This window comes from Acipenser ruthenus, chromosome 4 (genome assembly GCF_902713425.1).
Source record: "Acipenser ruthenus chromosome 4, fAciRut3.2 maternal haplotype, whole genome shotgun sequence".
In the NCBI taxonomy this organism is placed as follows: domain Eukaryota; kingdom Metazoa; phylum Chordata; class Actinopteri; order Acipenseriformes; family Acipenseridae; genus Acipenser; species Acipenser ruthenus.
The window spans coordinates 99,735,893-99,762,445 of NC_081192.1; the positions used below are offsets into that span (position 1 = coordinate 99,735,893).

At 38.3% G+C, this 26,553-nt stretch overlaps 1 protein-coding gene across 8 annotated transcripts in view; it reads right to left on the reverse strand.

The window, feature by feature from the left end:
* The window catches only part of LOC117400737 (MAGUK p55 subfamily member 7-like), a 145,515-nt gene extending 122,150 nt beyond the window's left edge, over positions 1–23,365 (reverse strand). For 4 of the 8 annotated variants that reach the window (XM_059023223.1, XM_059023218.1, XM_059023219.1 and 1 more), the window contains exon 1: positions 23,138–23,362. The gene's annotated coding sequence lies outside the window, so the exon portion shown is untranslated. Of the gene's footprint in view, positions 1–23,137 lie in introns of all 8 variants that reach the window. The other 4 variants (XM_059023226.1, XM_059023225.1, XM_059023227.1 and 1 more) reach the window with 3 other exon arrangements.
* Between the last annotated feature and the right edge of the window lie 3,188 nt (positions 23,366–26,553).

Sequence of the window (26,553 nt, forward strand, 5' to 3'; positions counted from 1 at the left end):
TGGTGGGATTTCATGTTTATTGCATTACGAAGTCTGATAACCTTAAAGCTCCTTCCTAAACTTAAAGCACACGGTACATGTTCTTTAACCCTTCAAATACATACTCGGTCCTGATGCAGCTAGAATATGTTTCATAAGTTGATACCCTTCACTTGCCTTGATCAAACGGGATGTATTTCTCATGATTCACCTGTGGATTAATTGGGGGGGAAACGTTCACTAATTCAATGCAAGTAGCTGGTAGAAATACAAAGCAAGTAACGGACAACAGCTGAATTGTTACTATCTCAGTATTTCAGGTCAGAGGGAGGAGATTCAAGGACTACAGGCTGGCTGATCTGGATTGTTTCATCTGCCCTGTTCAATAACAGTGACTAGCCTCACACATCATGGCTGCTATCTGCCCTGTTCAATAACAGTGACTAGCCTCACACATCATGGCTGCTATCTGCCCTGTTCAATAACAGTGACTAGCATCACACATCATGGCTGCTATCTGCCCTGTTCAATAACAGTGACTAGCATCACACATCATGGCTGCTATCTGCCCTGTTCAATAACAGTGACTAGCCTCACACATCATGGCTGCTCTCCAATTCAATGTCAGTTATCCATATCCTTTGCTAAGCGTCTGAGCACCTATACAGCTCCCAACAAACACAGGTTTTACTGCTAAAGATTAAACATCATGACGGCTTACTAGACAGACCATGTTAAGTGGGTCTTATTCAGAAGGCATGATAGGGAAAATATCTGGTTTAAAAAAAAATAAAAAATTCACAACCAACTGAAAAACAGTTCATGTACACCTTATGAAAAGCAGTTCATGTACACCTTATGGAAAGCAGTTCATGTACACCTTATGGAAAGCAGTTCATGTACACCTTATGGAAAGCAGTTCATGTACACCTTATGGAAAGCAGTTCATGTACACCTTATGAAAAGCAGTTCATGTACACCTTATGAAAAGCAGTTCATGTACACCTTATGGAAAGCAGTTCATGTACACCTTATGAAAAGCAGTTCATGTACACCTTATGGAAAGCAGTTCATGTACACCTTATGGAAAGTTTTTGAGGCTACAGTATTGGTGGAAATTACATGGTTTAAAACAAACAAACAAAAACAAACAAACAATCAATCAAAATGAATGGAACAGCATGGTTATGTGATGTACTGCGATTACGCACAAGCTGAATCCTGCAAGCCAAATCATGGGACCTGCGCTCCATAGGGGGCGACCCTTTTGTACCTCGCTTGAGAACCGCGGGGTTGACGGTTGGTTACCAGACTCTGCCTGCTTCTACATGAGCATCAGAAGAGCTGAAGTGCATGTTATCAACTGAATGAACACTGATATTAAATTGGCAACATTCCCACTTGGAATCAATCTTACTGAATCCTCAACAAAATGAACATGGGCAGGGTGTGACAAAGGATCCAGTTTCATTTACACAGTATGAAAAACAGATACAAAGTCAGTGCTGAGAGACCACGTTCCTATTAGGAAAGACAGCAATTAAGCTAACATTTCAATGGCTGTGTCACCTCTGTGTATGTTAACAAGAAACAGCATTAACGAGAAACCCACTAGTTTCTACTCATTTGTACTGTACCTTTCATTCTTAAAATACAACGCAATGAAATACTCCAGAAAATGAAACACTGTATAGTAAACTAGTAAAACATATTTCATACTAGAGGAGAGAGGTAGAGGTTAAATCAAAATGCAAGACAGAAGTTTTCTACAGCAATAAAACATTTCAGGAAATTAGATTGGCTCCTTGACTATTTTAGCCAATTTGTTTTGTCTAGTTTAGGGGTCAGAACTCCTGTATAAAAAGATTAAATAAATGTACTGTACTTTTCACTATGGACTTTCATCCACCATCAACTGTCTAGCAGCACATGCAGAACCCACAATGAAATGGAGTCTGTATCTTTGTTATCTGTAAAAATGGGCAGCAGTGTGAAGTAGTGGTTAGGGCTCTGGACTCTTGACCGGTGGGTCGTGGGTTCAATCCCAGGTGGGGGACACTGCTGCTGTATCCTTGAGCAAGGTACTTACCTAGATTGCTCCAGTAAAAACCCAACTGTATAAATGGGTAATTGTATGTAAAAAATAATGTAATTGTATGTAAAAATAATGTGATATCTTGTAACAATTGTAAGTCGCCCTGGATAAGGGCGTCTGCTAAGAAATAAATAATAATAATAATAATAATAATAATAATAATAATAATAATAATAATAATAATACGTTCTACAAGTGGTCAGACAGAAACACTTTTCCACTGGTCATCCATACAGTATTTTTCAATTTGGCATCCATTACTCCTAGGCAGGGGTGAAATTCTCAACAAAAAAGTGCAGGTACTCGTATGCACAGCCGGCTGTAAAGATTTTAAAAATTTAGCCAATTTGAGTGCCAATGAATAAATACTAAAATGTTTAGATATCGGCAGACAATTTTCCAATACAAAATAAGCCTTACTTTAATAACTGATAAAATATAACCAATTCACCATAAAATATTGAAAGGTTTGTACCCTCTGCATGTATCACTCAGTCATGTACTGTAATATAACATGGAAGTTAAACCTGAAATGAGAAGTATTAAAAAATATTGCACTATGCAGTAACTGCTGTAAGAGGGAGCTTTGTTTCAATATATACTAAAAAAGAGGCGATACTATAAAACAACTGTATAAAACACTGCTATGAAAAAATGATACAAAAAGGTTTTAGTCAAACAATGCACAATAGGGGCTGACATTTTTAATGCAATAGGCACTCCTATTAAATTATTTGGCCATTTTAATCTCCATAGTATTCTCTGGAATCATCTCCATACTTTCCAGACCCTTGGTACTCGCCTACACAGGACCTGGCCTTCATTTTACAATGCCATTTCCATGTTTGGTTTATTTGAAGTGGTTGAAGTTTAAATTTTAGTTTCCGTTTGCTTGTTCAGCTACAGCACATTATAAACCTCATGTTATTACTATATGAAAATGTGTCTATGGCCGCTGTTTACTGTGAAGAAACGGCAATGGCAAGGAATGAGAAAAAAGTAAAAAATAAATGAAATGCGTTGTCAACTTTATGTACTATTTATTTCAGGCATAAACAAAACAACATTTAACTTGAACTGCTATTTGGCATCCTTTGTTTTGTAGTTAATTCACTGGGGTAAAGAAAGGCCTACACAACGTATTCTTTACTCCTGGGATATCTTTCTATTTATGTGTTACATATTGTAATGCCTTGCTGTAAAATAAAGGCACACACACAGGGGCCACGCCCACCTGCCCCAGCTGCTATGCTGTCTCTATACTGGCTTTTATTACTTTTTGAAAACGAACAAATTTAATTTATTATTATTATTATTATTATTATTATTATTATTATTATTATTATTATTATTATTATTATTATTATTATTATTTTAACTGCTATGGAACTCAAGTTAATATTGTTACATACAGTAACATTCAGATCATGGCTGGATAGACTGCAAGGTAGGGATTCAAGGAAATGCATGCACATGGATTAGGGAGTGGTTAACAGGTAGAAAACAGAAAGTACTGATTAGAGGAGAAACCTCGAAATGGAGTGAGGTAACCAGTGGTGTACCACAGGGATCAGTATTAGGTCCTCTGCTATTCCTAATCTACATTAATGATTTAGACTCTGATATAGTAAGCAAACTCGTTAAATTTGCAGACGACACAAAAATAGGAGGAGTGGCAGACACTGTTGAAGCAGCAAAGGTCATTCAAAATGATCTAGACAGCATTCAAAATTGGGCAGACACATGGCAAATGAAATTTAATAGAGAAAAGTGTAAAGTATTGCATGCGGGCAATAAAAATGTGCATTATAAATATCATATGGGACATACTGAAATTGAAGAAGGGAACTATGAAAAAGACCTAGGAGTTTATGTTGACTCAGAAATGTCTTCATCTAGACAATGTGGGGAAGCTATAAAAAAGGCTAACAAGATGCTTGGATATATTGTGAGAAGTGTTGAATTTAAATCAAGGGAAGTAATGTTAAAACTCTACAATGCATTAGTAAGACCTCACCTAGAATATTGTGTTCAGTTCTGGTCACCTCGTTACAAAAAGGATATTGCTGCTCTAGAAAGAGTGCAAAGAAGAGCAACCAGAATTACCCCAGGTTTAAAAGGCATGTCGTATGCAGACAGGCTAAAAGAATTGAATCTATTCAGTCTTGAACAAAGAAGACTATGCGGCGAACTGATTCAAACATTCAAAATCCTAAAAGGTATAGACAATGTCAACCCGGGGGACTTCTTTGACTTGAAAAAAGAAAAAAGGACCAGGGGTCATAAATGGAGATTAGATAAAGGGGCATTCAGAACAGTAAATAGGAGGCAATTTTTTACACAGAGAATTGTGAGGGTCTGGAACTAACTCCCCAGTAATGTTGTTGAAGCTGACACCCTGGGATCCTTCAAGAAGCTGCTTGATGAGATTCTGGGATCAATAAGCTACTAACAACCAAAACGAGCAAGATGGGCTGAATGGCCTCCTCTCGTTAGTAAACTTTCTTATGTTCTTATGTCTGAACTAAATCTGTCACTCACAGGGCCTAACTGTGACCTGCAGTGTCAGTAAAATCACCTACTCGAACCACATTTCACAACTTGAAACTCGCACCAAGGCTCTGTCCACACTATTTAAACCATATTAGTTGCCTTTAAACCAGCTTAAAAGTGCTGAATATGGTTAGCGTCTACACTATGCAGAGTTTAATACCGTACTCGAGAACCAGACTTGAGACCACCGCAGGGGGTAGTCTCGAGTCCAGTTCTAAATTAGATCGCATCAGGTAGTGCGGTTTGTCAAAAGTGTGGATGCTGTAATACCGAACTAAATTTTTTGTGTATCCTCCAATATCCCAAAATGCTTTCTTACAAATACAGTACTCAGAACAGGCACCTGAAGGAGTTGAGAAGGACTATCAATACTGCTGTACCGTATACAATTTCAGAGGCTTGTTGAATGGAACTTCAGGAGTTCAAAATGAAACGCACACATTATAATAAAATGTACCTTGTGTTTAAGAAACAAAGCCATAACGTTCATGCTTAGAAGCGCTTCGTCTTCTGTCGGCACACCCGGCTCCATATTTGCCGGGATGTAAGCATAAAATACAGTGCATGGTGGTATAACGTAATATTAAGTCCCATTAAGTCCATTGTGCTGCTAGGAACTGTAACTGGACTATTTTAATAGTGTTTGTATGCATTAAGCCCAACTAAACATGACACGGTACTTCAGTGTGGACGCTTTGAGCTGGATTAATTAAAATGTTTTTGAGTATGGTTCTCGAGATCGGTTATGTAGCATGGACAGGGCCTAAATTTAAGAGAGATAAAAGGAGTTGATTTCACATGATTTCTTATAATTTCTTGGACTTTGAACTCTTAATTTAACCAGCGACCAACAGAGTTGGGGCAATTCATTACTTAAGTAACGCATTACTGTAATATTATGTTGGTCAGTAACGAGGTAATATAACTCGTTCAATTTCTGATGGGAGTAATAATATTAGTTACTTTTCACAAAAAAAGAAACAAGCTCGTCTCGTTACCTTTTCTCTGTTGTGCACCTACATTGGTGGTATTTTTATTTATTTATTTATTTTTTTTAAGCCAAAGAAGTACATTTCAGTTCAGTTACCGTAAACTGCTCTTTATTGTATTTTCAGTCAGCACGGCAATAACAACTGGGCATACAGCAGTCCTTAAAGATGTAACTGCTACTTTCCTTGAACACACAGAAACCCTGAACACAACAGCTCTCATTACATGCATGCACACAATCAGGATGAACTGGCTTGAGTACAGAGCTCAATAAAGTTGTAACAGGGATCCCGACAGGTACATAAACAGCTTCTTCTTCAGTAAGCTACTTTTGATGCAATACAACAAGGACTATTTAGGTTTATAAACAAAAATACTAGAGTACAATTATGCATAGATATATAATATGTATCTACAAAACACATGCGTGTATCCATTACATTAAGTTAAGTAATTTATGTAACATGTTTTATAAACAGTCATTTTCTTCCTACATTATGTAGTTACTTTTTCTTTTCACTCCTTATGACTTCCAAAGTTGCATGTATTTTAATGATTACATTTTACTATTTTTAAAACCTGTTTGACACATTTAATGAATTAATTACCAAGCATATAATTAAATAGTAAACAGGAAAAGACGAGAGAAAGAAATATAACAACTAATATAATGTGCTACTTTTTTTATTAAGTAATAAGTAAGGACATTATATTAGTTTTTTCTGAAGAAACGAGTAACTAGTTACTTTTTTTCAGTAATGTGCCCCACACTGGTGACCAATCAGAATCTCTGAAACCAGTCAAAAACAAAATGACCCACATGAACTGGCCCAAACATGCGAACGACCAGCACAAAACAGACTTAAACATCATTCATTTTAAGATCAGAGTGCACCTACAGTGGTAGCCTTCCACTGGAGCTAAAGCTACACGCACACACAGTACAGCAAGGCAAGCCACATCACGCCCACACTTGCTGAAGGCTTTAAGACACAGAACAGGTGACAACCATAGCTACATGGAAAACAACACAAAAAGATAATATCAGGGCTCCCGAGTGGCGCATCCAGTAAAGGCTCTCTGCGTGGAGTGCAGGATGAGCCCTATAGTCACCGCTTCGAGTCCAGGCTATTCCTTTGCCGACCGAGGACGTGAGCTCCCAGGGGGCGGCGCTCAATTGGCCGAGCGCCGCCCGGGGGAGGGAGGGTTAGGTCGCCCAGGGTGTCCTCGGCTCACCGTACACCAGCGACCCCTGTGGTCTAGCCGGGCGCCTGCAGGCTTGCCTGTAAGCTGCCCAGAGCTGCGTTGTCCTCCTACGCTGTAGCTCTGGGTGGCTGCATCATGATTCTGCAGTGTGTAAAGAAGCGGGCAGCTGACTGCACACGCGACGGAGGACAGCGTGTGCTCGTCTTCAGCCCTCCCGAGTCAGCGCAGGGGTGGTAGCGGTGGGCTGAGCCTAAAAATAATTGGACATTTACTAAATTGGGGAGAAAACAATAAAAATAATTGGCAACCACTAAATTAAAAAAAATATATAAATTATATTATATATATATATATATATATATATATATATATATATATATATATATATTATATATAAATAAATAAATAAATAAATAAATAAATAAATAAATAAATAATCAGATAGACATGCACACAATCTGTCAGAGCGAACTGCTGTCACAGACCTCCCGTTCACAATATAAATACTGTTTGGGAACCTTCTTCTCGCATATATAAAAAAAATTATAATAATTTAAAAAACAAAAAGCAGATGTGGGTCATTATAAATCACTCTGCAAGCAACTCATGAAGTTATTACCCGTGTGCGTTCATCATACGCCCTCCTGACAGAAGTAATAAGGTTAACTGAAAAGTCCTGTGCTGAGGTCTTTAAATGCCATAGTTGAACGTGAAACTCTTCACTGCTGGGCTGCAGCAAAGACATGAGAAATTGAAACTGGCTAATAATTACGTGCTGACTGATGCAGCCTAAAGATAATGTGCACTTTGCTGGGATGAAAAGCTACATCCAGTTACAGCAGTACAGTAATGCTTCAGTTACACCATCATTAAGGACTGCTTGTGTCAACTTAAAACGTATGATTTAAGGGTCGGCACTTTTAAGGGTTTAACACCAACTGTCCTAGAAAACCGCTAAGAAATACCAAGGACCCTTCCTACAGTAAAATCCATCACAATACTGTAAATTATGGCTGGTCAGTTCTCTTAGCTTCTTTTAATATTCATACTTGTCAATTAGCCAGCAGCTAAGAATATAATTTTTTTCTGAACAAAAAAACAAAGCATCATCTTCTAAGTGATATCATAATCGAATGGTTTGGAAATATGAAGAACATTTTAATAGTCAGCAACACATTGAATTATCAACGGGCTTGCTCAACTTCAAAGAACACTTGGAATCTCAGTTCACAACATTCACTTCAGGTGCTTTGGTCAAAGAGAAATATTACATGTTACAAGAAAAAAATATTTTAAAAAGACAACAACTATTTATTTCTTCATTTGAAATTCTTTAGGAAACGGCAGACGCGCAAGCACACACACATTGCAGTAGCTGTCTTTCTCAGTGTGTATTTAAACACAGTTAATTACATGTTTGTATAATTAATGGTTGTTATTACAATTTGTTAATTTGTTTGTTAAAGGGAAACAGTCAACATTGCAATAGAAATACACAAAAGTTTTTCTTGCAACAATACTATTACAAAAATGGAACCAACCATTTAAACCTCCTGGAGATTCAGTTCTTAGCGCTTGTATCCACTTAGCTTCTTTTTTGTAAAATTATTCCATCACAAACACCACCCCTCCTCCAAAGCAGCAGCTTTGTAAAATAACTCCAATGAAAGGGTACATTTTTTTGTAAGGATTGTACTTGATGGGGAGAGTTCCAGAGCACAACTGTGTACGGAGTACAGTATATGGCCCAGATCACGGAGCGCTAGTCACAGAGCACACCTCTAAGTGGTGGAGGCAGAGGCAGCTCCTGCTCCTCTCCTCTTACTAGTGGAGGCAGAGGCAGCTCCTGCTCCTCTCTTCGTGACTGTGGGGGTGGAGTCAGAGGCAGCTCCTGCTCCTCTCCTCATGACTGTGGGGGTGGAGGCAGAGGCAGCTCCTGCTCCTCTCCTCGTGACTGTGGGGGTGGAGGCAGAGGCAGCTCCTGCTCCTCTCCTCGTGACTGTGGGGGTGGAGGCAGAGGCAGCTCCTGCTCCTCTCCTCATGACTGTGGGGGTGGAGGCAGAGGCAGCTCCTGCTCCTCTCCTCGTGACTGTGGGGGTGGAGGCAGAGGCAGCTCCTGCTCCTCTCCACGTGACTGTGGGGGTGGAGGCAGAGGCAGCTCCTGCTCCTTTCCTCGTGTCTGTGGGGGTGGAGGCACAGGCAGCTCCTGCTCCTCTCCACATGACTGTGGGGGTGGAGGCAGAGGCAGCTCCTGCTTCTCTCCTCTTAGTGGTGGAGCCAGATGCAGCACCTGCTCATTTCCTCTTAGTGGTGGAGGTGGTGGGAACAGCAGGCATTCTTCCTCTGCTGGTTGCGGCGGGAGCGGCAAGTAGTCCTTCCCTGCTGGTGGAAGTGGGACCAGCAGGCCTTTCTCTGGTGGGAGGGGACAGTTGTACGGGAAATGCCCCTGCTCCCCGCAGATATGGCATCAGCAGGATGCCTCTACAGTGCGGAGGAAGGCCTCCTAGCTGATCTCCTCCGGTGATGGTGGTGGGACAAGCAAGCACTCTTCCTCTGCTGGTGCAGGCTTGGGCTGTGGACATGGGGAAATTCCTTCTCCTCCTCCTCCTCAGCCCACCTCTCCGGGTATTGGGAGGGGTGGACAACCACAGTGTGGCCGAATTCTCTGTACCCTGGGCACCAATCGTCAAGGACATGGAGCTGGCAGACTTTCCCCTGTGGCTGTGGTGGGACCAGCAGGCATTCTTCCTCTGCTGGTGTAGGTGGAACCAGCAGGCATTCTCCCTCAGTTGGTTGCGGCTGGGGCTGTTGACATGGGGGCTTCCCTTTCTTGGGCAGTGGACTCACTGACTCCTCCCTCTGGGGTGCTGGAGATGGCCACATCTTGTCTACCGCCCAGACCATTCGGCGGCGTCCCCAACCAGGCCCTGGTTCCATGCCTCCTCATATTGGGGGTCTCCGTAGGGGCAGTCCTCTCGTGCCCAAACTCATCACAGGTGCCGCATATGAGAGCCCCTTCCATCATGCACTGCTCCTGTTCGGCTGCCCTGTCCGGGGGTCCAAATGGAATTGGAAACCGGGACCAACACCTGCTGCTGATGCGGCTGCTGCCGCTTTTGCCGCTTCTTGCAGCTCTTCCTCCCCATCCTCTTTCCTCTTCCTCCAAAAAAATACAAATTATATATATATATATATATTATATATATATATATATATCTGCAGTACCTGTGCTGGCCTGAGTCTAGGAGGCGTTGGTGATCCCACTCCTAGCACCATGTGTAGCAGTGTGGCTGTGTGGTGACGTCAGGCCAGATGCAGGAAGAAAAGCAAACAGGCAAGTACTGCAATGCAAAGGCGCGGCATGCACCGTTTTTATTCAGAAATAAACACAGCTCACCGAGTGAAATAAAACAGGCAAACAAAACAAATCCCGAACACAAAACAAAATAGCCAATACAGGTCAGGCTGGGCAAACGGCGTCACTTATCCTCTATGATTTTTAATTTCCTTTCTCTTCTCGCTCTCCCGTACTCTCCTCTGTACTCCCACACCCTGAACTGAGAGTGCTGCAGGTTTATATACTGTGGCCGAGGGGTTTAGCTAGCTAGTAATTATTCTTTTACCCCTCGGCCACAATCTGCACAAGTTTATTAATTATGCGTGACTGCCGGCTAGTTTAACGCACTAGCCGACAGCCACACATTACCATGAGGTTTTACATATACACTGGCAGAGGACGAGTGGCCTAATCTCGCCTCTGCCATAAACAAAACAATAACAAAACACATGGCTTTCGCCGTCATTAAATACAAACACAAATCATAAAGGGGTACCCCTATCCACATAAATAAATAATCACGTACAAGGCTCCTCGCCCTGTTACAGACCCGAATATGGTACTGTAGCCATCTTAGGTCACAGGTCAAAGTGAAGGATGTTGTCAGATTATGAAATGGTTGATGAGATATTAGCATGCAGCTCTGCAACTCCATGCTGTACAGGGATACTGCCAACGACAGTGGTACGGTACTGCATTCCAGTAAAGACAAGCATGCTGGTGACATTTCTCTCCAGCCATAGCTGTGAAACCAAAATTAGAGCCATGAGTAAAATCAAAAAGCACATTACATTACCAAAATCCACATGACAGAACGTATGGCAAAACCTACAGTAAGAAAGACAGAAGGACAGGGAATGGTGGGCATGGTGGGCATCTGGTGAGGGTATAGGGGAATCAATTCAATTCCAGGTACCCTCCGTTGCTTTTTGTTGCATCTGTTTACATTAGCACTTTAACGGTACTCATTACTGTCAAATACAGTAACATACCACATATTACTGTACTTTTGTGTGAACTATAAATAACCCTGCACATTTTACTAATAAATATAAGATGACAGATTCATGGTCCCGCAAATACAGAGAACCAGGCTGCAGAAAGCGTAAATGATTGAATTTATTTTTTCAGTTGCATTTTTTAAAACACATGATGTCTTTCTTTACAACTGAAATACTGTATCATTCTGATGAAAACCCTCCCCTCTCCAACTATGTCAGGAATTCCTGTTGTCTCCCATGAATACTTGAAGCCCCTGATGAAAGTAAGATAAAATCATACAATCTAAAGTAAAACAAAAATGAATGAACAAGCATGTGCCAACCTAGAAATTCCCCCAGTAACTGACACGTATTCTACAAAAGCATCTTTCATTCACTCCCCCATGTATTATTATCTGTGTGTGACTGAGGCTTCTGATATTTCATCTGTAAGAGGCTTTAAAAAAAAAAAAGTATATATTGCTCCTTGAGAAAGATACGTACAACATATCAAACACATGACAAAGTCCCCGCTATCAACGTTGCACATACTGCTGCTGTGCGGATGCAGCAGGAGGATGCTGGGTACAAACCTTGTGGTTTCTACAGTTAACAATCATCTAGAAACAAGTGCTGTCCAACGGAGGCTCAATATTGTTTTTTTTATTATCCAGTTTAAGACTGTTAATAGATATGAAACGACTACAATGGCAATCAGTAACCTTTGGGACAGATGTTATAGACATGTGTTTAAACATGCAACATACTGAAGCAGTGTCTACTGTAAGTGTGGTTTGGTTAACTTATTTTGTCCTGAATTCCTTTATTACAAATTAGTCAGCTTTTAAGTTTATCAATACCTTTTACATAGCAAGGCCAACAGCAAATTAATGTTAACACTGTTAATTATGACTAGCCCCCCATGAGATTATACAGTAATTAATTTGCTCTAGCTTGTTAGGTGACTTGGTTTCAAGCATACTTTCTCTTATCCTTAAAGCTGTTGGGGTGTTTAAATGAAGACCAGTGAAATCATGTACAACATTGTTGCTCAAAAAGTTTGAATGTGGATGTTTTACTGTAAAATAATGCCTTAAAACATAGTGATTTAAAATCTTGACATTCAGCTTTACAATTACTCATCGTTTAAGAAGCTGCATTACACTACTGCATAGTCCTTCAGTAGTACAGAGGAGAAGCCAGTTACCACGGTCACTTTTTTCTGAGCTACAGCTGGATGCCAGGCTGCCTGAAATTATGGCAATGTAAAATCTGTAAACTGCTGCATCTAAAAAGCAGAGACCCCTGCTCACTACAGCAGTTTCTAAATTGCCGTTTATTGTAGTCTCATCGGGGTTCATTTGGAACCTTCTGTAGATTTCATAAATACACACAAGCCTCGACAATCACATACTGCTCCAAAGACCATTCGCACCGTCAATTATTTTTCAAAAGAAACTCAACTAATCTTTAGAACAGACTCCTTCAGCCAAAGCAAATTCAATGTCATTATTATAATGAACCTACTTTCCCTGTTGTGCTTATTGTACTCTAGCGGTCTACTGTAGGTCATGTTTGTGTATTATACACTGTAGTGAGGTGAACGCACAATAATGGCTGGGGTATTTCTCCCCTTCCTGTTGTTACTTGACAGAAGGGATGGAACCTCATTGTCAGTCTGTTGTTTCTCAGATTGTTGTGCGAGGTGCAAGTTCTAGTTCAGTCCTCCACAGAAGAGCACATATTGGTCTGAAATCTGGCAGATGGGGCTGCTCAGCTAATTAACATAACAATAGAACCATTTAAGGAAAGGATGACTTCACACAAACATTATACTCTAATAAAATTAAAAAAACAAAAGGTGACCCAAAACAACATGAGAATAATCCAATGTTACTGGCAGTCTAATCAGCAGTGACTTCCAGTAAAACTTAATCACGCCAAGACTTTATCTGAAAAAAAAAAAAAAAAAAGAATTGTCACGCAGTTCTACTGCCTGTCTTTGTACTGCAATTCTGAGACTATCATCATGCGAATTAAAAAAGGTACAGTCCACCTTCATTTCCTTGAACTCTGCATTGTCTGGTGGCCAATATTTCCCACGACTAACAGAAAAAGGCAGCTGACCTTCCCATCTGAACTGCAAGAATGGTTCAGAATTCTTTCAAATTCAGAGAAGTCTGGTGCTCCAACATTTCTTCCTATTTACAACAGAAGTTTTGATCAAAGGGAAAAGGGGAGGAAAAAACAAGCCATACTAGAATACATGTACTGTGCAGTGCTGAATCTGACAGCACCATCAGAACTGGCTTGTCTCCAAGAAGAATGATCAGACATAGTGGATAAGAGCCCACAGAAACACCACTGTTCCTCTTGCAGCGATACACAACAATGCACTGTGCAACACGCCGTGGTCAACCGCTGTGGGTCAACATGAAGACGGACAGCTTTGGATTGTTAATTACATTACGAATGGCCGGTTCCAAGGAAAGCAATTTGAAAAAGCACACAAAAATGTATTCCCTCTCCCAAGCCCTCAATTTTTGCAAACAGAAACAAGAGGACAATTTTTGCAAACAGAAACAAATGGAAATAATGAACAAGGAGTTAATATGTGACTTAGTAAAAACCTTTTTGCTTCATTACCGTGACTGATTGGCCATTAAATCGTTTCACATCCAAAAGTTTGATTGAACGATGGCGGACAGTCAATAGCATCAGTGTTACTCTGAACTTGACCATCATTTTAAACACTTCATTTTCAAGTGGAATGACAGATTCAATGAGAGGTTTGTTTATGATTGAGATTTTGTGGGGTAGAGTTTTATTTTTCAGATTATACATTTTGATGTGTTACTGGTTTACTTTGTGTATTTATCATTTAGGCCTACTATGAATGATACTGTATCTACAACATTTATCTCTCTATGTTTTTATGTTTTTCAGTTTTAACAGAAATTCTTTCTTTTCTTCTGAAATCTTATTTGTGTTTAAAAGGCATCACATACAGGACTGCATCCTCTCAGTATTGCATTGCACAAAGATGAGCTTCAGATCGATGAAGATACTGTACTAGAACTATTCATCAATGCCAAAAAACCTTTTATATACACTGAGTGTACAAAACATTAGGAACACCTTCCTAATATTGAGTTGCACCCCCTTTTGCCCTCAGAATAGCCTCAATTCGTCGGGGCATGGACTCTACAAGGTGTTGAAAGCGTTCCACAGGGATGCTGGCCCATGTTGACTCCAATGCTTCCCACAGTTGTGTCAAGTTGGCTGGTAGTGGATCTCTCTATGACGGTAGATTAGCGTGTTGCTAGGATACACACTTTAGGCCTCTACATTCGTGTTGACAAGCCAAATCAAAAGCAGGCCTATTGTATTCACATTTTCTTGATTTAAAAAAGATGACAATAGGTTGTTTTTTTTTGTTTTTTTTTAATCTATTAAATCTACTGATTTTTACCGTTTGTTTCAAAGCATGTTGTGTTTGGATTACATGCCAATATTATATAAAAATAAAATGAATTTAGTATGATAGTTAAATTAGTCAGGATGTCTGAGATTTCTGAAGTGTACTGTTAAAAAAACAATTGTTTGTTCTTTATTTTGAAAAACAAAACATCAATGCATTAATTATCATTAATAAATGCCTATACTATAATTGAACATGAAATTAGGTTGCCGATTGCACCACTAATACAAATTAATTATAGATAGAGATAGAGATAGAGATAGAGATAGAGATAGAGATAGAGATAGAGATAGAGATAGAGATAGAGATAGAGATAGAGATAGAGATAGAGATAGAGATAGAGATAGAGATAGATTTATTTTTTATTATTATAATACAAACTAATGCAATGACTCAAGGATAAAGGTGATCAATTATGTGTGCTAACATATATATGCATACACAGTATGTATTTATGTAGCCCAGCAGAGAAGTTTTATCAAATAACTGCAACCAGGGCATGCATAAGAGAGCACCTTGCTAGAATGTGACCTTTAACTAACTCACTGTCTCCATTACTCAGGTATTGGTCTCCTGGTCTAAACCCCCTCAAGGTAAATTACACAGAGCACATAGCTTTGTGACAGCTGTGGAGTTCACTTTACACGCAGATCAGGAGACACAAAGGCAATTTTCCTATAAAAACATATTTAAATTCATTCAAATTCTGAAAGAAAAAAAGAAGAGGGGAAAGGCAGACTGGCCTTAATGCAACGCGTTTAGCACGTGACAGACCTGCTTCTTTAAACTGAGAGAACATCCACAGATCCATGACTAATTATGTATTTAACTTCTTGTTATTGCTGCACCTCAGTTTGGTACAGTGTTTGCAATGAGACAAACTAAGCTGTGGTGTACAATTAGTGGTGAAGTACCTTTTTTTTTTTTTTTTTTAAATGAAAAGGCCAAGTAATGGATTCTATATTACTGTAAATGTACTGTATCATAATTACCTGCATTGCACATATTTCATCCAGATAAGTGATGTTGGCATTTGGGAAAGCTATGTCACTCAGAGTGAAACTGCTGTATTACTACTGCACCTGAATTCGACTTGAGCAAACTCTTCAAACACATGCCCCAGAGTGAGAAAAAAGAAAACATGCAGTTCAGTGGGAGGGAAAGAAAAGCAAACCGGCAAAGGAGATACGAACTAAATACTAAAATAAGGACATGCACAGAGGAGAACCTAATGTAGTCTTAAGAAAAAAAATGTTCTGTTGATTAAAGAAACACAGATTTAAAAAAACAGCTTTAGTGTGCATATTGAAATTAGACGTCTTACACGCAACACACATTAAAAAGAAGCGGGAATATACTCAAATATTCTGTTTTAACTGCTGTATAATATTTAAGCACATTGTGAAAGAAACTCTCTAATATATTGCATAGCGTACTGCTTTTTATTTATGGATTAATGTGCTTTGCCGGCTATCTTTCTGGTACACTTGTTTATAAATTATACTGTACATGATCACTTTCACCTCTAAATACATTAAAATGATCACAAAAATTTCTAAAATTCTTATTAGACCTTTTTTCCTTTTTTTGCAATCTGTCGATCTGTTCATAATCCACACGCGCTATCCAGGAGCCTCGAGATCACTCAATACTTTCTAGGGCAAAGACAATTCAGCGTGTCTAATACTCTGTGCTTGTCAGGCACACACTCAAAAGGGAACAGAGCCATCGCCTTTGTCCGTCTTTGTTTAATAATATTCACTGTTAAATACTGGAACAGAAAAGCACCCCCTGGAAATAACAGCTATAATATAAAACTGCATGACAACCAAGAACCCTTCCAAGTAATCTCCTGGGAACGCTGTGCTCAATGTAGTACAGCAACGGAAAGAAAAAGCCACAACAGCAGATCATATGCAGCTACTGTATCAGAATCTGTTTTTCATCTGACAAACACCATCATGAAAAACATTTAACTTCTAAGCGAAGAACCAAAAGATAGTACACACAACACAATATTGCTAATGAGAGGCAAGAAGTTGATTTTTAAAAACGTAGGCTAGTTGTCACTCCTTTAAGGCTAGATAATCTATTGACTACTTACAGATTAGTCACTGTACCAGTGAAGTTCTTATCAGTTCCAAGTACTACAAAAAATCTGTTTTATTGTTCTTTAAATAGGATACGAGAAAGCTCTTCAGATACTGTACTCCAGTAGATACCATGAAACAGGAAAATGGACAGTAGATATGCGGTACTGGTTACAAACTAGAAGTAAAATAAAGCAATCTTTAATAACCCTACACAACTGTTAGCTGCTTCTGTACTAAAGTATACAAGTACAGTGGCCATTTTCAGCCTCTCTCCAGCATCACTACTATACCTATCTTCCAATTCAGATTGTGGTTGTTATAAACTGCACTGGTTATTTATATACTACTTCATTCATTAGAGTTTATTTAGAGAAAATCTCACTGCTTTTCAAGAGCAGCTCACTTTCAAGGCTGTCCTAGATATGTCAAAAGAAATGCAAATGGGATTCATGCACACGCTTTTAGAAACCTGTGTATGTTTTGTACAGTTTTACAGATCTTACCCAAGGTTTTCAGTCAGACAGGTCTTCCATCTGGCAGAGGCCACCAAGCTGCTGCAGCTTATTTAACCAATTGGCTTCACACAGATAATGGACACTGGCTGAATTAGCAGCAGTAACAGTCTTTAAAAAAGGTTACAGGTTTCTGTACAGTAAATAAGTGTAACAGACAATGATGACCGATCATCAATCTATGCGATTTATACAGTTAGAAATCAATTTAATTGTTACTGAACTATACACTTCTCTACCTTGTTTCTATAGAGCTATTTTCCCCCCTTACAAATCACTGACTTCATGTACAGGGATGTCGTGGCAAAAAAAAAATACTACTAACTTAGGTGGCACAGTTAAATCAGTTACTTTCATAATACTAATACATTTACCATTGTGTTGCCCTTTACTTTTTCCTCATAAGAAATCCAATAGTTCACACTTTTTGTTTTGTCTTCAAATTTGTTCGAGCCTTTTCTCACATTACAGAAATATACCACTTGAGCCTCACATAGAGGATTGTGACCAGGAGTCAGATCTCACTTGTGATGTTTAATAGCAGACATCTGTTCAGTGGAGCCCTTCCAATGCTTCTCCAAAGAATCTTACTGTGATTCTATAGTAAGCAGAGACAGAACACGCAGGCCGGAGCCGGATTAGCAACCCTGAAATCTGAGAATCAATTCAGTTAATCTCTGCTTTGATGAGGAAAATGCAAGTGAACCCCAGGCCTGTCGCTCAGCAATTCCTCTGAAAACAAATGAGATGTCAAATTGCAGAAAGGGGTTATTTAAAGCTGTCTGAAATGGCAACATATTGAGCAGATCTTTAAGACCTGGAAATGATTTTCAAAACACAAAAATACTGAAAAGTATTATCTGTTACTCAAGTATTCATACAGGTTGAGCTTTGCAAAATTAGTGCATTAGTAAAGCACACATTTTACAATCTTTTTGGACTTGCTACTTCTTTAAAAGCTACTGTATATACACAACAAATTTAAAAATAATATTCAATATTTTCTATGCTATGTCTTTCCAGGTGAATGATTGACATTCTGGAAATCAATCAAATAAAAATATTCTCTAATTTATTCTTGCCAATCCATTGGTTCACCTTCTAGAAAACTCTTATTAGGCTCAGTCCCAAGAATATAAGCACACATCCACATACTGCCAACTAAATAAAAATTTAAAAAAATCATCAGTAGATATTTCCAACAAACAAAGAGCCTGGCCTAATATTACAATTTCGACAGAGAAGATATTTTCAACTTTAGACCCTAGCTATTTGATTATGCTTCGGATACCACACCTTGAAAATCGAGTGATGCAACCTATTTCACTCAATGTTTTTCCTTCTTGCAAGTCAAGGTTGTTATAATAGTAGAAAACACTAGCGAAGACTTTGAGTAAATTGTTGATGCTCATGATGCATCAGGAGTAGAAAAGTGCAACATGTCTAATACTTTTGCACAGCAGTGTGTGTATAATATTATAATATAATCTATCTATCTATCTATATCTACAATATACATACATTTAATATGATGATACATAACTCCCCTTTTTTCCACAATTATGACAAACCAGCCAAAAGCAACACACATTGCATTCCTTTAACATCTAACAGTATATGTGTGGTAAGGTGTAAGCTATGAAAAGAACACTGCACTGCATAAAGAACCCACAAGACCCACATCAGATCTATTTTACCAGCAGCGTTGTTTCCAAAGTAGCAAGCGGTTTATTCCACAGATAAACCAGTCTAACAAAAATGGTACTTTATTTTAAAAGGAAGAAAGAAGGGAGAAGGAACAGTAAATGGATAACAAAGCCATTAATAATGGTGTCTAGTAGGTCTTTTCAAAAGTGTGCCTTACAAATTGCCATTCAGCTGCTGTACATTCTAAACACTAGGTTCCGTTTTCCTTCACACATGAACACACTGAAAGCTAAACGATGCATGATGTGGTTCTGTCAGATACAGCACATGACCAAAACCCTGGATAAAGCATTCTTCTCACCATCTGATTAAAACAAGAACTCTTCAGTAAACTGTGCAAAGCTGCCAAAACCAAAGATTAGGGCTTCTGTTAAGTACTCTGGGATTACATTTAAACAAATAAAGTCTATGAGAGCGTGAGCAATTTTGAAAGATGAACATGGCATAAAATACCAAAAATCTTAAGTTACCACAGACGGTCCTTGTTTTTTTTTTTTTGGTAGAGTACTGTACTCTTAAAAGATGATAGCAGTGTACCAAAGCATTATCTGGGGATAGTGATGTTTTTATTCTTAGGGTGTGTAGTCTTAATTCCTGATACCTGTAACTTTAGTAGCACAATATACAGCAATAAGTAAAACAAACCATAATACTAATGAGGTTTTAAACCATTACCAGACACTGTTTAGTGTTTAAAATCTCCATGCAGTATATCCTTACACTGCATTAACAAAACAGCCCTCATTTACAAGCAAACAGTGTGATTGGAAACAGGGACTGGTAATTTGATTACACATTCAACTAGAGTGTCCTCCAGTTTAAGCAAAGTTTCTACAAGCTTATGCGGAGGTATCTATTCGGTATCATGTCACAGTTTATTATCAAACACAGAATTTACAGAACTTATAAGCAACCATGATTATCCTGAAAGGGGTACTGCAAGGATACAGTTGGTACAACACATTCATTTGGTAGAACTGTGTAGGTCCTGGGTGGCTCAAATTAAACACTTTATGTTTGAACAAGGAACTGGCATGATATGGCCAACATTGCCCACCCCTTCTATAGTGCATTGGTACTCAATTGGGCTCTTCATATCCATTCTGCAGTAATTCACAAATATTTATTTCAACAGTCCAGAGTCTTTCCCACAAGGTTTTTAATTGTTTACTTGAACCAAGACAAGACAAAGTCAGAACGGACTGAATGAGCCTCATGCGAGTGCAGCACTGTACCACACTACTGTAGAGGGAAGATGTATAATTAGCAAAGCAGCACATTAAGGTGTTTTGGTCCAACTGCTGAAACACAGACCAGCCATAAAAACAGTAACATTGAAAATCAAAGCAAACCTACTTTATAAAAATACTCTGTGTACAAGAACAAGCATGAAAGTGGCCCCTCAATTTGAACGGTTAAACTAGAAAAGGGCACTGCATGTCTAATAGGAGTGGGTATTGGGACAGAGGATCTGTACTGCAATATATTGCAATACTGAAGACAATATTGTGATATGTATTGCAATACATATTAGAATTCAACACTGAATGATGCAGATGTTGATTTTTTGCTACCAAAATAAATCTACATATATAAACTGTGCTTTTTGTCATTTTTTTGGAATTTAAAGTATTAGAATGTGATATGACAAATTAAACTCTCATATTAAATGCTCAGTAACACATTTTTTGTTGGCTCCTCTGAAGTACGTGCATGTGTTCCCAATTTAATTTGAAAAATAGAAAAACAGTGCTGGTTTGAAAGCTATTCAAAATTCTTTAAAAACATTGATTTTAAACGTAATTTCTAAATTTGTATAGCTTTATTTTCATTTTATATTAAATATGCTTATCAAAAGTGCATCCTATGACTGTGGCCATAAACACGGGCTTAAAGCTGCTTTATATATCAGTCAGTGCAGAGACCCAGGGTTTGGAATAGAAGACTGACCCTGCTTTTAAGATTTAATATACTACAAAAGCATAAATAAGTGCTACACATTTATTTAAAATAAAAATAAAAATACTAAGTAATGTTATAAACTACTTATTTATGTATCTGCTTTCCTTTTTTGTGTGCAATTTATATTAATTCCTACAGCAAATGGAAACAAAACAAAATTCTTGTTTTTAATACACATTATCATACAAATAATAATAATAATAATAATAATAATAATAATAATAATAAGAATAATAGATCTGAAGCGAATGCTCATTAAAATGGAGAGGAATTGAGTCTGTTTCCAGTAAATGAAAGCCTACCCTGTATATGACATGGGCTCACAGTGATGTAGTATTGCAGTCCGACTCTGCTGTACCTTAGCCATATCATTGGAATCTTGAGCTTGTGACACGCACTAGCATGGAACAGAATGCCCGCTGGGACTGGCAGGGTAATTCAACATGACCAGGACAGGGCGAGCCAAAGGCTCTTCCTTCTAATCCCCAGCCAGCCACATGGAGCTAGTTAAACAATCTGTAATAACTTCCCGTCTTATCCTCACCCTGGAGCAATTAAAGTACATGATCTTCCTCACGTCAGAGGTCAACCCCTGCTTTTAACCCTTAACAGATCATCTGAGCAATCTCACATCCCACACTCCCCCTGGCTGTACAGCACATTAGAAATGTTGAAGAGGAAATACACAGCCCTTCAATCATGCAAGAAGTGCCCCCAGTACAGTAGCAAGAGTGAAGACATTCCTAAAAACGAGTGTAGTACAAACCTCACTGACGCCATCAACAACAGTAAAACAAGGTTACTGTATGTACTGCATACATGCTCAGGTATGTAGATAAAAGCCATTAACTGGGGGGAAAAACTTCATGGCTGTTGCCATCATAAATGTCAAGAATAATGCCAATTCTTACTGTTTTATAAACCCCAGAACCCCCTGCTATTTATGCCATATCCCTTTATAATTATATATATATATATATATATATATATATATATATATATATATATATATATATATATATATATATATATATATATAAATAAATGTATTTATTTCTGTTCACTATTACTGTAGCATACAAAACATTCACTGTACCACAACACAGAGGAGTTTGTTTCCCCCATATACAAATGTAACTAACAGCTTTGAAACTAAATAGTATTTTTTCAAGAATTGCAAGTGTTTCCCTTTACTATTTTACTGCAATAACAGGGGCATTGAAAAAAGTCAGTTCAACTTCACAAACAAGTTAAATCTACTAGAAAGTGGTTTGACTGGTGCCATTTTTACTTTAACCAAATGAAGTTTTCTCCGATAACACTCGTATACCACAGTACACTCCACCCATATTTGCCAGCAGAAAAATGTTAAATGCTGTACTGGATTTTTTTTTTCATAGTTTGCATGTACACTAAGAATATGTGGCTCAATTAATTGCATCCAAATACAATGGCGAATCCAGCTATGTTGACACATGTGCAGAAGTTTTAGGATAAATATGAAGACAGATATCTCCTTTCAGAATAGCATTCCTCTTCCAGGATCAATTCCTGCGCTGTCTGTAACCGTACAGTAAACCTGTCTTAGAGGGCCTTCAAAAAGAGGACACCCTTGAAAGGGAATTCTGAACAGTTTATTCTAAGAATAACACTAGCGTAATGTATGTATGTATACACAGTCGGGTCAACCAGCGACCAGCAACCTTCCCTCATGAAACTGAAATGTGCTTAAAAAAGATCAATAATTCCTACGCATGTTTACCACAGATGGCTAATATATTTCTTTCTAAATTGTTCTACCTTTCGGGACCTCCACAAAACGAGAATCGCACACAAAAAATAGGGTCTGTTTTATAAACTTATAATAAACTTACAAAATTGCAGCGTGAAAACTGACAAGCCATGCCTGCTGTATTTTTAGCAGCGAGATCGTGTTAAACAAAACCCTACAAAATAAGTATCCTTAAGATACAAAAATGATTCATAAAACATACCGAGGTCTGTGTAAGAAAAATTACAGTTCCGCAGCATGAAATGAGAATGCTAAAAGTTAAAACAACTACTTGCTTGGTAATAAGTTATTGCTGATAGTATTTATAGCTTACAAGCCTACACACTGAGTATATCTTAACTGCTCCTAAAAGAAACACAGCCAAGCCGAAGCAGTTATAGTCACACTACTACTCTCAACACACACATGCGATACACAATTTGTCATTGTATTCTACCGAAACATAAATACCTGTGTGTGATGCTGTCTTCTTCTGTTTACTCTCTGTTTTGGAAGTCTACAGGGAAACTCGATTTAAGATATTTTTTTTTCTTTTCCAAATACACAGAGACCTTCCTCTTCCCGAGTGCGTTTTCCCTAACTAAACAGCAACCGCATCCTTGTTTCCTGACGTATTCTAAACTGAGACGCCCATTAGCCCCTCAATCAATCAATGGAACAGGCTAGCGGAAGCCTGGGCCTTAGTACGCCCGCTGATTGGATGATCATTCTCCACCTAGTGCTGTTTTCTTTCTTTAGTGGGTCATGCTGCTGTCAATCTCTTCCCTGTGGAAACGTTGTAGAAAAAAAGAAGGTACATTCTGTACGTCAGGTGTCTGTTGCTCATAAAACTGGGATTTCTGTGAATTATTGTGGGTTGTTAGAAACTTAAATTTAAAGATAGATTAATGTTGTTTTAAATATATTTATATTTTAGGGATGCCACTGTTTTTGTGGTTTATTTGTTTATTTTTTTTAATTATTGAATATTCGGGTGATCTTTATTATACATCTCCATAATGGATCATGTTTTTTGACGATTGTGTACGATTTAATGTAGCAGTTAGATAGAATGTCTCTTTTTGTTGTACCTCGTTTTCATACATGGGGTTTCCATGCGGGTCAGTTTACACGTGAAATGGCGATGCGCGTGTACGTTTGGGAGAATTACTCGGGTAAATCGGGTTTGTGGCCGAAAAAAACGACCAAAGCGAGGGATAGGGTAAATCTCATTTACTCGTGTAAGTGACGAAACACACGGGAAAACCACGCCCAGTTTCACATGGAAACCCGCATTTCACGTGTAAATGTTAATGAGCGTGTTTATCCTTAACTGTAAATATTGCGAGGGAGCAGGTCAGTTATTACTGTGGATTCCAAGAGGGCAGAAAGTAGTGGCTGATGGGTGGTTTTATGGTTAGCAGTAGTTCATCTTAATGCTAATGCGGGCGGCCTTTTTTGTTATTGTTTTTTTGCTGTGTCTGGTCTGTCATGTTGGATATATTTTGTGGGTTTACAGTTCTGTATAAAACCACTTACCACGAACTGCGTTACGCATTTGTTATAGTATTAAAGCAGCTGTTTGAGAATATCCTTGCTGTAAAAACTACGCTAAAGTTAAACACGAAGAGCAGGTGAGCTGCTTAACTGAATTAATTCCCGTCCTTTTTTGATCCCAGCTATGTCCAAAGACAACGCGCATCTGCCCTCCACGTTAATAAATATATAGTTTGTGAACTGGATGTCTTGAGCCAGCTCGATCGCCCAAAACAGCGCAACAACATCCAAGTTGTTGATGCCCTCTCAGAACTGACCAAATAAAATTGCAAATGAATGTATTGATTGTGTTTTCTTTGTTTGCATCATTAATATTGTAGCGTTCTTGGTTCCCGCAGGCAGGCGCATCCACACACAGGCGGAGGGCGGGCGTGAAACCGAGACTTCTCGCACTAAAGCATAGCGCCGATACCGCTGTACAAAAGAGCCGGTCTCTTGGAAGGAGCGTATATCGGACTTATGTCTTTGTTTGTGATTACGTCACCTACCAGCCCTACATTTTTTCTCGTGTAAATGTCTCGAGTTAAAAAAAAGCTCGCATGGAAACCCCATGATAGTCACGCCAACTCGAGTACACGCCCTAATTGCCCCCCTGCTCCGTTTCCATGTTTTTGTAAAACTCGAGTTGGCATCCAATTGGGGCGCGTACCCGAGTTCTTTGGTACCGTTTCACTATGCAGGCTGGCCCGAAATAATTTGGGCCAGGCAGAAAATACGTCACTAATCATGGAATCCTGGTCTTAGCAACAATCTCTATGAAAGCCAGTATGTCTGCAGAACCCCCACCACCTGCAGATGCAGAAGTAACAGAAGAATTGGAACTAGCACCTCAATTAAAAAGAAGCCACTCCCGAGTTTGGGATTATTTTGGTTTAAAAAAAAATGAAAAAGGAGAACCAACTGAAGATGGTGAACCGCTCTGTCTGGCTTGTAAAAAGAAAGTTCCATCAAAAACTGGGAACACTTCAAACTTATTCAATCATCTTCACAATTACAACCCAGAAAGTTACGCCGCTGCAAAAGAAGCACAGCAAGCATGCAGCAAGAAAATGAAAATGCCTGTTAAACCCGGGACCAAGCTAAAATAATGATAATAATAATAATGATGATGATGATGATGATGATGATGATGATGATGATGATGATGATGATGATGACGACAACTTAAAATGTATTTAATTTGCATTGTCTACGTTATTATTATTACTATTTTGTACAGCTTGTGCAACTACTGAAATGCATTTAATTAAAAAACAAAACATTTTAGCTAATTATATTTGAATACATTAATCATTATCTTAATAAGTTTGCACAGCTATTTTTTAATTAGAGAAACAAGGGTAAAATATGAGTATTTAAAACCTAAAGTAGTGTAACTAATAATTTTGTCTTTTATTAAAAAAAGGTGTAGCATGTAAAAAAAACCCTATCCTTTCACCACAGTGATTAAAATAGTTTATGCAGTAGTTTGTAGTAAAAGACTACAAGTCAATGTAAAGCTGTATGTATTTTGAGTAATTATAAAGTTCATGCACTTAAATGTGCTTTTTTATGTAATAATATTTAGTTTGATTTTTACTCTTTCATTGATACATTGATGACATCAAACACTAACAAACAGCATTATATGGTGAAAGTGTACATATAAAATGTTTTGGAGTATGGCACAATCCTCACCACTAACAAAGACCTGGACTGAAAATTGCCAGATGTAATGTAACTGGTTGGATGCAAGTAATCTTAAAACGTGATTCAAATAAAGGTAAATGTTTTTCTATCAGATTTTGTGTCCATCATTGACTTGGAAATATGAAAATGATAAACAGTAGGCTAAGATATTTCTAATTGAATACATAATGACAGTGTTTATTAAATAAAGTTATTTTAATATTACTTTATTACTTATTTCACACGTTATGCCCTATTATAGACATGTACATTTATACAACAATGATGCTTCATTTTCCAATAGGATTACATTTTTGTGCCATTGTGAACTAATTTAAATACCGTATCGTAGATATCGTAGGTATCGTAATCGTAGGAATAAAATGATTCAGTAATCGAAAACTGAAATTTTGATATCGTGGCAACCTTATTCAGCAGGCTTCATTCAACTTTATGAAGCAAAATTACCGGTAGTTAATTCTATAGGTTGATGAAAAGCTCTTGGCTATAACTGTAATGTACAAGCTGGTAGCTGTTGTGTTTTGGTACCAGTATAACTTTACACTGTAAAACAAAGAATTACACATAAATCTTAAAAAATGAACTGAGCTATATTTAAATTGCCACAGCTTGGCATACAAATCGGAACGCTGGTGTGCATC